Genomic DNA, 11,878 nt, shown 5'->3' with positions numbered 1-11,878 from the left:
CACACCTAGAGAGACTGGGCTGCGGCAGGCCTAGGCGCCTGCGTAGACGCGCGGCCAATCAGGAGAGGGCTTACTGGGAGCCAATAGGAAGACAGATTGGAGCCAGCCAATCAGAGCCCGGCTTAGCCATATAAAAGGCTGCCCAGAGCAGGAGCAGTCAGTCGGTCCCAGGCCTTCAGAGGGGAAGGTCTGTCTCCGGAGCTGGGAAGCCAGCACCACGGACAGCGCAGTGCAGGCCTGCCTGAGAGAGTGGGAGAAGGCCCTACTCCATAGCCTGCTAGGCGGCAGGCCTGGGAGGAGGAGGCCTAGCGTAGTGAAGGGCTGTTGGGGAAGCGGTCCAGAGGGGTAGTTAGAGGAGTAAGGAGTAGGAGGACAGTGAGACTGTCACACGAGGGCCTCTGGACCGGGACTCAGAGTAGTGGGCGGGCCTGAGTCCCCCCCCCCCCTTTTTCCCCCTTTGTTTGCTGTGCTACCCCGCACACAGCCACAGGCCGCAGGGAGCGGCCGGTCAGAACCACACCAGGTCCTGGACTGCGAGGATTGGACTTGAGGGTGTGGCACTGTTGTTTAACACCCCCCCCCCTTTGGAAGGGGGTGTGATTGGACAGAGGGACACTGTCGGAGGGCAGTGCTCCGGAAGAGGACGCCGACGTCGGGAGCAACGCAAGTCCGTGCCCCCCACAGAGGCGCGACGACAGGCGGAACGCCACCCAGGGAGGGCGCTCTACTGGCACAAAACTAATTCCCCGAAGCGGCCAGGAGGAGGCGCCACAGCGGTGAGCTACCGACCCTGTCACACGTGGTGGAGAATGCGGGCATAGCGGTCCGCCCCTGATACGAGGGGTCAGCGCCAAGACTGCGGACTATTGCCCAGAACAGTGTCTTGCGCAGACAGACGGTCGACCCGGATTGTGGGTACAGACCCGGACCCACCAAAGGGGTCCAGAGGGAGGGGATTGAACCGGGAGTAACCCACTGAACCCCAAGATGGAGGCTGAGAAGTTACTAAAATGGCTGCTAGAGAAGCAGCAAGAGCAGTCGGCCCAGCAGCACCAGCAGCAGGTGCAAATGCTGCAGCAAATGACCACTCAGCAGCAGCTGCTGATGACTCAGCACCAAGAGAATCAGCAGCAGCTCCTTCGAGAGTTGGCCACCCAGCAGCGGGTGCAGCAGGAACATTTGGTGCAACAGATGGCCGCACTGTTACGGCAGGCAGGAGGCACCCCTGCCACCCCCATGGGAACCGGACTGGGGGATACCCCAGGGACCCTACCGATACGCCTCACCAAGATGGGGCCCGAGGACGACCCAGAGGCCTATCTGGTCACATTTGAACGGGTGGCGACTGCTGCCCGGTGGCCCTCAGAACATTGGGCCACGTTACTAGCCCCTTATTTGACGGGGCAGGCTCAGGCCGCATATCGGAGCCTCGACCCCCGGGAAGCACTCGAGTACGCCCGAGTCAAGGCGGCCATCCTAGATCATACCGGCATTAGCCCAGAGACCTACCGACAGCGTCTCCGTAAAGAACAGTATCCCCCGGGGGCCCGACCCCGCGCCGTGGCCCAACGCATCCGGGACCACTGCTGGAGATGGTTGGACCTAGAGGGCCTGATGGGACCCCAGGTGGCGGAGCTGGTAGCCTTAGAGCAGTTCATCCAGATCCTACCCCCGGGAGGGGGGGCCTGGGTGCGACGGCATCGACCGGCCACCCTCTCCGCAGCAGTGGCCTTAATGGAGGACTACTTATCCGCCGAGGGGGCAGAGGCACCACCCCGAGCAGCCGAGAGCCTTGGTCGCAAGGGCGGCGCAGAGAAGGGGAATCCTCGTGGGGCGGGAGCCTCTGGACCACTGGCAGGCAACAGCCATCGCCACCCGAGACCTTCCAACCCTGAACCCCGACCCAAGTTATTGCCGGTGGCGACTCGAAGGGAGCAACAGCCCCCGGAGCGAACAGGCCCCCCCGGAGGACGCCCAAGCCCGGCCGAAACCCGAGAGAGGTGCTGGGGCTGCGGTCAAGAGGGACATTTCCGGCGAGATTTCCCTTTTTTGTACTGCAGCTACGGGCAGGCCTGGATGGCCGGACAACGGGCACGGCAGAAAGGGGTAAGAAAATTGATAGTCCCGGTCCAGGTTGAAGGGAACCACACCAATGCCCTTGTAGATTCGGGGTGTAGTCAGACCCTCATACGAGAGGGGCTGGTCCCGAACCTCAATCTTTCGGGGCCCCCGATCTACCTGCAGTGTGTGCATGGAGACATCCGCCAGTATCCCACAGCCTGGGTCAAGATGCGAGTAGGCGGCCGAGAGGAGGGTCTCCGAGTAGGAGTGGCCCCTAGGCTGGCTTACCCGGTGGTGTTGGGACGAGATTGGCCCGGCTTCGGAGAGGTCCTCCTAAGATATCAGCCACCCAAGCCCCGACCAGACAGGACTATAGTACCGGGAACGGGGCTGCTTGGGAGCAGGCTAAGGGATGACCCCGGCGAGGGGACCTCCTCGACGGCGGAGACCCCTGCGAGTTGTCCAGGAGACAGACCCCGTTCAGTGGAGGATGCCCGGGTAGAGTTAGAGCGCGACGGGGACTTCTTACGTGAGCAACGGGAAGACCCAACCCTAAGCCGAGCCTGGGAACAAGCCACCAACCCTGCTGTTGAGGGGGACGGGACGGTACGGACTCCGCAGGGCCCCCGCTTTGAGGTATGGCAGGACCGCCTGTACCGAATAGCGCAGGAACCCCAGACCCGTGAGATGTTCCGCCAGCTGTTGGTCCCCCGGAGACTGCGAGCCGGCCTCCTCCACTTAGCCCACGCGAACCCTTGGGCTGGACACCTGGGACGCGAGAAGACCCTACAGAGGGTGGCCCGCCGGTTTTTCTGGCCAGGCATCCACCGGGAAGTGGCAGACTTTTGCGCCTCGTGCCCAGAATGCCAGCGAGCCGGACCGAAAGGGGTAGCTCCTGCACCCCTGGTACCCATGCCAGTCGTGGGGGTACCCTTTGAACGGATCGGGATGGACCTCGTCGGCCCCCTTGAGCGAAGCAAGACAGGGAACCGCTTTATACTAGTAGTCGTGGACTACGCCACACGCTATCCCGAAGCCGTGCCCCTAAAGACAGCGACGGCACCGACCATTGCGGGTGAACTAGTAAAGATTTTTGCCCGGGTGGGGATACCCGGTGAAATATTGACGGACCAGGGCACCAATGTGTCCTCCAAGTTAATAGCTGAGCTATGTCGCCTCCTCCATATCCGGACCCTCCGGACATCGGTGTACCACCCGCAGACCGATGGCTTGGTAGAGCGGTTCAACGGTACACTAAAAGCCATGTTGCGGAAGTTTGTGGAGGAGGACCCCTCACATTGGGACACCTTGTTGCCGGCCCTCTTGTTTGCGATAAGAGAGGTACCACAGGCCTCGACGGGGTTCTCGCCCTTCGAGCTCCTATACGGCAGGCAGCCCAGAGGAATACTGGACCTCCTGAAAGAGGAGTGGGAAGCACAGGAGACACGGGTCCTTGGGACCACACAATACGTGCTACAGCTCCGGGAGCGACTCCAAACGTTAGGGGCCTTCGCCCGTGAAAACCTGGAACGGGCCCAGGCAGGTCAGGAGCGCCTCTATAATCGAAGGGCAAGAGGGAGGAAGTTCGCCCCAGGCGATAGGGTGTTGCTGTTGCTGCCCTCTTCCGAGTCGAAGCTCCTGGCCAAATGGCAGGGTCCCTACGAAGTGATCCGACGAGTGGGACCAGTCGATTACGAGGTCAGACTACCTGGTCGACGCAAAGAGACCCGTATTTACCATATTAATCTCCTAAAGGCCTGGAAGACCCGGGAAGCCATGTTCATCGGCCCGTCCACCCCAGAGGCGGAACTTGGACCCCTAGCAGGAGATCTTCCCGACCCCGGACCGGCTGTGGTGGGGTCAGGCCTCGACCCCAGACAGAGAGGACAACTGCAACAGATGGTGGAGAAGTTCTCAGATGTATTATCGGCCCGCCCAGGCCGGACGACCCTAATGAGTCATCATATTGCCACAGACCCCGGGAAGAGAGTGACGGACAACCATCGACCGTTACCCAAGAAAATGTGGGACACCGTCCGGCGGGAGGTGGAGACGATGTTGGAGATGGGAGTGGTAGAAGAATCGACGAGCGAGTGGCGAAGCCCTATCGTCTTAGTACCGAAGCCAGATGGGGCGACCCGGTTTTGTATCGACTTCAGAAAGGTCAACGCTATCTCTCGTTTTGATGCCTATCCAATGCCGAGAGTGGATGAACTGTTAGAGCGCCTCGGAGGAGCCAAGTACCTGTCAACTTTAGATTTAACTAAAGGATATTGGCAGATCCCACTGACGCCAAACTCCCGAGCAAGACGGCCTTCCCTACGCCTTTCGGCCTCTTCCAGTTCGTAACCATGCCGTTCGGCTTGCACGGAGCAGCAGCCACGTTCCAACGCCTGATGAATAAGGTCCTCCAGCCCCACGACCAATACGCGGCGGCGTACATCGACGATATCGTGGTTTATAGCCTTGACTGGGAGAGCCATTTACACCACCTGGCAGCAGTGCTACAAGCCCTCAGGGCGGCCGGCCTAACAGCTAACCCGGCGAAATGTCACTTAGGCCAAGAAGAGGTGACCTACCTGGGATACACGGTAGGAGGGGGGAAACTAACACCCCTGATTAGCAAGGTACAAGCCCTCAGAGATGTACCCACTCCCACAACGAAGAAACAAGTGCGTCATTTCTTGGGATTAGCTGGGTACTATCGTCGTTTTGTACCAGACTTCGCATCCATAGCCGCCCCCCTGTCAGATCTAACGAAGAACTCCCAGCCTCGACAGGTACACTGGACTACACAATGCGAGCGAGCCTTTAACACACTCAAGGAACGGCTCACTCAAGAACCAGTACTACGGCACCCCGACTTCACGAAAGAGTTTATACTCCAAACAGACGCTTCGGAAGTCGGCCTGGGCGCAGTACTCTCCCAGGAAGTAGACGGGGAGGAACATCCTGTACTGTATTTAAGTCGGAAGCTGTTCCCCCGAGAAAGACACTTCTCAACAATAGAGAAAGAGGCCTTGGCGGTACGGTGGGCTATCGACGCCCTCCGTTACTATCTGTTAGGGAATAGTTTTAAATTAATCACGGATCACGCCCCTTTGCGATGGATCCACAGCATGAAAGACACGAATGCTAGAATTATGCGGTGGTACCTCGCCCTCCAGCCTTACGACTTCCAGGTGCTCCACCGACCGGGTAAGGCCCATACTAACGCCGATTTCTTCTCCAGGCTAGGGGAGGAGGGCGAAGAATCGGATCAAGGAGGGGGATCCTTAGCGCAGGGGGTGGTCCGTGAGGGGGCTGTCAGGCTCCCCCCCAACTGCCGAGGCCCTAAACAGTTAGCCCTGACGGCAGAGGATCCGTCACGCTTGTACGGGGTGTGTCTCAAATGCACAGAGAGTGCGAGAGGAGGGAACATACCCCAGCCTAGGCAGACGGCCGTGGGAGGAGAACCCTTGCGGGAAGCCCTGGTGGAGGACCAGCCCACACTCCTGGAACCGCCGAGGACTGCGACTTCTCCAGGTCAAGAGGGAGCCTCACTCTGGGGGGGACCAGCCGAGGCGGTGAACCACGAGACCTGTGGAGAATCAGGAGACCCGTGGGACACTCCAGCAGTGGAGCAGATAGGAGGCAGCTTAAGGGACGAGACGGACTGGTACGTCGGACCCGGTAAGCCTCAGTGTGTTTCGGTGGGACCCCCCCGCTGAGACGGTGGATAAGCCGGGTTGCCCATAGGCAAAGACTAATTTCCGGAACTTTGGGGCCAGTAGGCCATAAGGCCCAGTGACAAGGGCTAAGTTTCTAGACTTTGAGCCGGTAAGCTGAGCCGCTGCGGGACAAAGATTGCTTTCCGTGCTCTAGGCCATTAGGCCGGTTAGGATAACCCCCCCCCCCCGGAGGGTTCTTAAGGGGGAGGGTGTGTGGTGGGGCGATTACCCCACACCTAGAGAGACTGGGCTGCGGCAGGCCTAGGCGCCTGCGTAGACGCGCGGCCAATCAGGAGAGGGCTTACTGGGAGCCAATAGGAAGACAGATTGGAGCCAGCCAATCAGAGCCCGGCTTAGCCATATAAAAGGCTGCCCAGAGCAGGAGCAGTCAGTCGGTCCCAGGCCTTCAGAGGGGAAGGTCTGTCTCCGGAGCTGGGAGGCCAGCACCACGGACAGCGCAGTGCAGGCCTGCCTGAGAGAGTGGGAGAAGGCCCTACTCCATAGCCTGCTAGGCGGCAGGCCTGGGAGGAGGAGGCCTAGCGTAGTGAAGGGCTGTTGGGGAAGCGGTCCAGAGGGGTAGTTAGAGAAGTAAGGAGTAGGAGGACAGTGAGACTGTCACACGAGGGCCTCTGGACCAGGACTCAGAGTAGTGGGCGGGCCTGAGTCCCCCCCCCCTTTTCCCCCCTTTGTTTGCTGTGCTACCCTGCGCACAGCCACAGGCCGCAGGGAGCGGCCGGTCAGAACCACACCAGGTCCTGGACTGCGAGGATCGGACTTGAGGGTGTGGCACTGTTGTTTAACACCCCCCCCCCTTTGGAAGGGGGTGTGATTGGACAGAGGGACACTGTCGGAGGGCAGTGCTCCGGAAGAGGACGCCGACGTCGGGAGCAACGCAAGTCCGTGCCCCCCACAGAGGCGCGACGACAGGCGGAACGCCACCCAGGGAGGGCGCTCTACTGGCACAAAACTAATTCCCCGAAGCGGCCAGGAGGAGGCGCCACAGCGGTGAGCTACCGACCCTGTCACAGTGCTTCATTAGCTAGTTCCCTTAACACTGTAAGATGTTTAACATCCACAGTGCCTGCTTTGTACATATTCACATTTTTTCTCACCAGTAGCTATATTTACATGGTTACTTGTTCCTGTTTATGGATTATTAAATATATATATATATAAACTCATTTTTTTTAGACATTTTTATAAGTAGTTCAATAGCTCAGTCATTTTAGGAGTTATTAATTCCCCCAACAGCCCTGGGTCTCACCTGGGAATGGCCATAACAAATATTCAGAGAACTATTCCACTTGATTTATTAATCACAGAATCATAGAGTTAAAAGGGACCACAAGGGCCATCTAGTCTAACCCGCACATAGGGAGTTAATGGGGCTACAGTAAATCCTCACCTAAAGTCGATCCGGTTAACGTTTTTTTGTGGCTGATCAATTAGGGAACATGCTTGTTTAAAGTTGTGAAATGCTCCCTTCTAACATCATTTGGCAGCCTCCTGCTTTGTCCACTGCTTGCAGAAAGAGCAGCCTGTTGGAGCTAGCTGGTGGGGTGGGCCGGCAGTCCCCCATCAGCTCCTGGTCCCCTAAGTTCCCTGTGCAGCATCTGCCCAGCAGGCTACCAATTGCCAGCAGTTCAGCTGTCCCTCCCACCACTGCCATGTACTGCTCCTGCCCTCTGCCTCAGAGCTGCTCCCCAAGCCTCCTGCTTGCTGTGCAGGGGAGGTGGGGGGGGGCTAATGTCAGGGTGTCCCCCTCCCCCCTGCTCCTACACCCTGCTTACCCCTTCTCCATATAGAGCAGGGAGGGGACACGGACGGAGACAGAGAGAGCTTGGGGCAGCAGCTGCTGTCTCAACTTCCTGATCCACTTAAAAAGACAATGCACTTAAGAATAGGTCAACTTACTTTAAGGGGCAGTGTGCATTTCTCTCTCTCTCCCACACACAAGGTGTGTGTCTGTCTCTGTCTGCTATGCTACCTCCCCTCCCCTCCATTCCTGCTGTCTTGTAGAGTGAGAGAGGCTACAGTAACAACGTGTTAACCCCTGAGGGCTGAGCCCTAGTGCTAGTTCATCATTTAGCAGCAAGGCATTACATGGGAAATATCCCACCCTCTTCCACCCTCTAACTTCACCACCTCAACCAAGCTTCACAAGCATCATAGCTGTGAACAGTATTAAATTGTTTAAAACATATGCTCTGTATGTCTCTCTCTCTCTCTACATATATAGTTTTTTGTCTGGTGAAAAAAATTTCCCGGGAACCTAACCCCCCCTATATACATTCATTCTTATGGGGAAATTGGATTCACTTAACATCGTTTTGCTTAAAGTCGCAATTTCAGGAACATAACTACAACGTTAAGCGAGGAGTTACTGTATTCTCTTTCTAGCACTCTTTCCCTCTGCCCCTATATTTCTAACAGCTGTCCATGCCCCTGTTCCCCTTAGTCCCTTTGTGCAGCATGATCTCATCCAGATTGTTCCCCATATTCATAGAATCATAGAATATCAGAGTTGGAAGGGACCTCAAGAGGTCATCTAGTCCAACCCCCTGCTCAAAGCAGGACCAATTCCCAGCTAAATCATCCCAGCCAGGGCTTTGTCAAGCCGGGCCTTAAAAACCTCCAAGGAAAGAGACTCCACCACCTCCCTAGGTAACGCATTCCAGTGTTTCACCACCCTCCTAGTGAAATAGTTTTTCCTGATATCCAACCTGGACCTCCCCCACTCCAACCTCTCCTTACCTGTGTATTCTTGTCTGGTTCCCTTGCTCCTTTTCCATTTCCAGGACAGGTTTACTATTATTATTCATAAAAATATTGCGAGCAGCACTTTTACAGTCACAAACAGCTTTACAAGCATCAATTAAAATATATCCTTTGCCTTGAAGAGCTTTTACTCTCAGATCTCTGTGAGGCTACACTGGTCACCACTTCTTCCTTGCATGTTTCTTTTGCAGAAGGATTATGGCCTCTTTCTGATGGCGTCTTTCCAACATTCTTCCACACTGGTGGATTTTCAGACTTTCTTCCACTGCACACCTTTTGCCAAAAGGAGTTGTTTCTTTGAATCTACTGCCCTTGTTCATGTTAACCCCATTTCTCAGCATGTTGATTTCAGATGGCTGATAGTTACTAGTAGCAAACTTCCCTGTAACCCTCGCGTTCTTAGTCAACTCCTCCTTACTAGAAAGAAGACAATTAGGTTGCATTTTCTACTTTCTAGCTCATGGAGTTTCCTGTCGCTATCAGGATTCTCCTTTATGATCCATGTTGAGCTGCTCAGGGACACAGAGAGGTTAGTATTTTCAGGGAGAGATACAAGGCTTAGAGGTCAGAATGGGTGCAGGGGATTGGGAAGAGGAAATACAGGGCCACAAGGATCTCCAAGGAGAAGAGGAGATACCGGCTCTAGACCTGTATGGGGGAGAGATACAGAACCCAGGGATCTATAGAGGGGAAATACATGGCCCCAGAGATTACCTCAGCATCATCTGAATGCCTCTCCACAGAAACCCCCCAGGCAGCCTTAATGATGAAGCAGTATCTGGTTGTTCCCTGGGCCTTGGCAATAGAGATAGGGTTATTTTCTCCCAACTCTCTCATCCTTGCTCACAGTCCTTTAAGACATCACATCAGTCAAACTATATGGCTCTACCATTCTCCAGGCCAAGCTTGGGGGAGGCACATACACCAGCCATACTTCTACATCCATTTTATACATAGCTCTATACAATATACAGAAACCTTTATATACATATATCTTTATATAATATGCTATATTAATTTGTATCTTTCTTTACAGCAATATTAGTTTAGATCTTTCATACATAGGTACAAAAAAGTCACGTGAGAATGGCACATGAAGAGTGCTTGAGTTTCCTTATAGCCTTCATGCTGGGGCAATGTGGAGCAGGGATCCAGCAGGCAGCATTCTTGGGAAGGGCAGTGACCTCTTGAGCGAGTGTGAGAACATGGGCTCCTTTGCTGCTTCCCCAGTGATTGCATATGAAGGCTCTCTAAGGCCCAGGAGAGGGAGTTGGAGCAGCTCAGGGCTGGATAGAAGGGGGTTGCCTTCTCCCCAATGATGCAAAGACTCTAAACAGGCATGTGGGGTGAATGAGTTTGCTAGAAATTGCCCTGGTCCAATTTGCCCCAGCACAAGCTGTGAAAAAGGGTGAAAGAAGCAGGCAGTGGGGCTTTCCTACACAGAGGGGCCTTGACTTCTGTTGAAGGGGAGGGGAATGGGGAACGGGAAAGGAGTGTGATCTCCTGCACACAAACCTTTCTCCATAGCAACAATCATTTGCTAAAGCCTCCCCCCCCACCAAGTGCAAGGGCCCAAAGGCCCCATTAGAACAAAGTTGTTCTGTAACACTGAGTCCATGTAACTGGGCTCCATCCCAAGGGGCATGCAACAGGGAAAGTGAGCAGACTAGGGCATAAAGAGAGCTTTATCTGGGCTCCTCTCTTCTTGCCATCTGCACATGAGCAGCAGCATACTTGGGAGGCCAGGCAGGCAGGCAGTTATCATTACAAGACTCGCCTGCAGAAGGCCAGGCTAATTGAAAGAGTCTTAAAAGGCAGCAGCATACCTTCTCCTGATGGCCACCATTCTGACCACAGGGATGGGGAGGTGACTCACCACCTATAAACCATTCACTGGATTTATCAACAGTCTGAAGTGGGAGCTTGAGGCTCTTACTTTGAATTGACCTCTATCTCTGACTGCAGCAGCTTGGCGGGGGAGCTTGGAGCAGAGGCCTCTGCATCGCAGATGAAGTCACTTCTCCACAAGACAGTGGCCGCCAGCGGGCGCCACAGACATGCTGATATGGGTGTTGAGACATGATATGGTGCATGGGAGTGATCCATCAATCACACCTCTGATGCAAGCGCGTTGTATGCACCGTGCCCCCAAAGTGTGTATTAAGACAAGACAGACCATGCAGGCAACTGCCAATAAACCAGTCTGAATGTCGAATAACATACATGCTATGTGGGAGTGGAAAATGCCCCTCCAGTACTGCCCATGTACCATGGAACATCAGAACTTCACTAGGACTATGACGAACAGCAGAAAAGTGGAGCTCCAATCAATATTGATGGAGGCTTTTGCCTACACTGCATTGTATTTATTTTTGCAAAATCATTTAAACTAGTGGCAAAATAACCATTTCCCTCTCTCAGGGACATAATGGCTGGATGGACCTCTCCTATGTAACAGAAAAGCAATACAAGGCATGGCCATGTTAGCAGGGGATTCAAACACAGGGATGAGAGGAGCAGAAATCCCACCCCACTAATGTCAGAGTCTGGCGTTGGAAGATCACTGTTCTAGAGCCACAGTCTAAGTGCAGTCAGTTACACCATAAATACAATGCACAGTTTAAACACAGTAAGTTCCTTTCATCATGAAATCTTGCAGAACAGAACCAGAGTTAAAAACGGGCAGTTTTGCTTATTATTACTAGATCTTCTGATCACCAGCCAGGGGACAGAATTGCATGACTGGCTAGACATGGTGCATGTCGGGGGTCACTTTCCCATAGTACAGCCGGAAACTGTCCTTGCCCAAGACAAGATACCAGACTAGATCGATCCAGCAGGGTGACTTATATGATTGTGTGGGTATGAGAAGGAGACCTGCTTCAGATCAGTCAGGCTTTGCTATTGGCACTTTAAGACAACCTGAGGGAGCTGGGGACAGTGAGGAAACATGGCATGGCCTAACCAAGATGGGAAAACAGAGACTGGCAGCCAGAGTGATGCTGGTCCAGTCCCCACCTGTCATCTCCCTTCCTTCCCCATTCCCAAGTAGGAGCACTGTACCTGTCTCTGCAGGTGGGAAAAGGAAACTATAGGCCAGGTGTCCTGTCCCAAACAGGATCCTTGCATTGTAATAGAAAACAAAGGCACAACAAAGACATGAATCCAAGCACAGAAGCAATGAAAACAACATTAATGGAGACAGCAAAGTGCTTGAAGGCAAGTTCGTACATTTCCTGATGTCTCCTGGGACCATTTCCTATGACAAAATTCATACATCGGGGAACTGGATTTGCTCTCTCCCTGGTTTTGTTTTGAATTTTCCAGTG

The sequence above is a fragment of the Malaclemys terrapin genome, chromosome 4 (genome assembly GCF_027887155.1).
Source record: "Malaclemys terrapin pileata isolate rMalTer1 chromosome 4, rMalTer1.hap1, whole genome shotgun sequence".
NCBI classification, from domain to species: domain Eukaryota; kingdom Metazoa; phylum Chordata; order Testudines; family Emydidae; genus Malaclemys; species Malaclemys terrapin.
Note: the sequence above shows the minus strand (reverse complement) of the source record.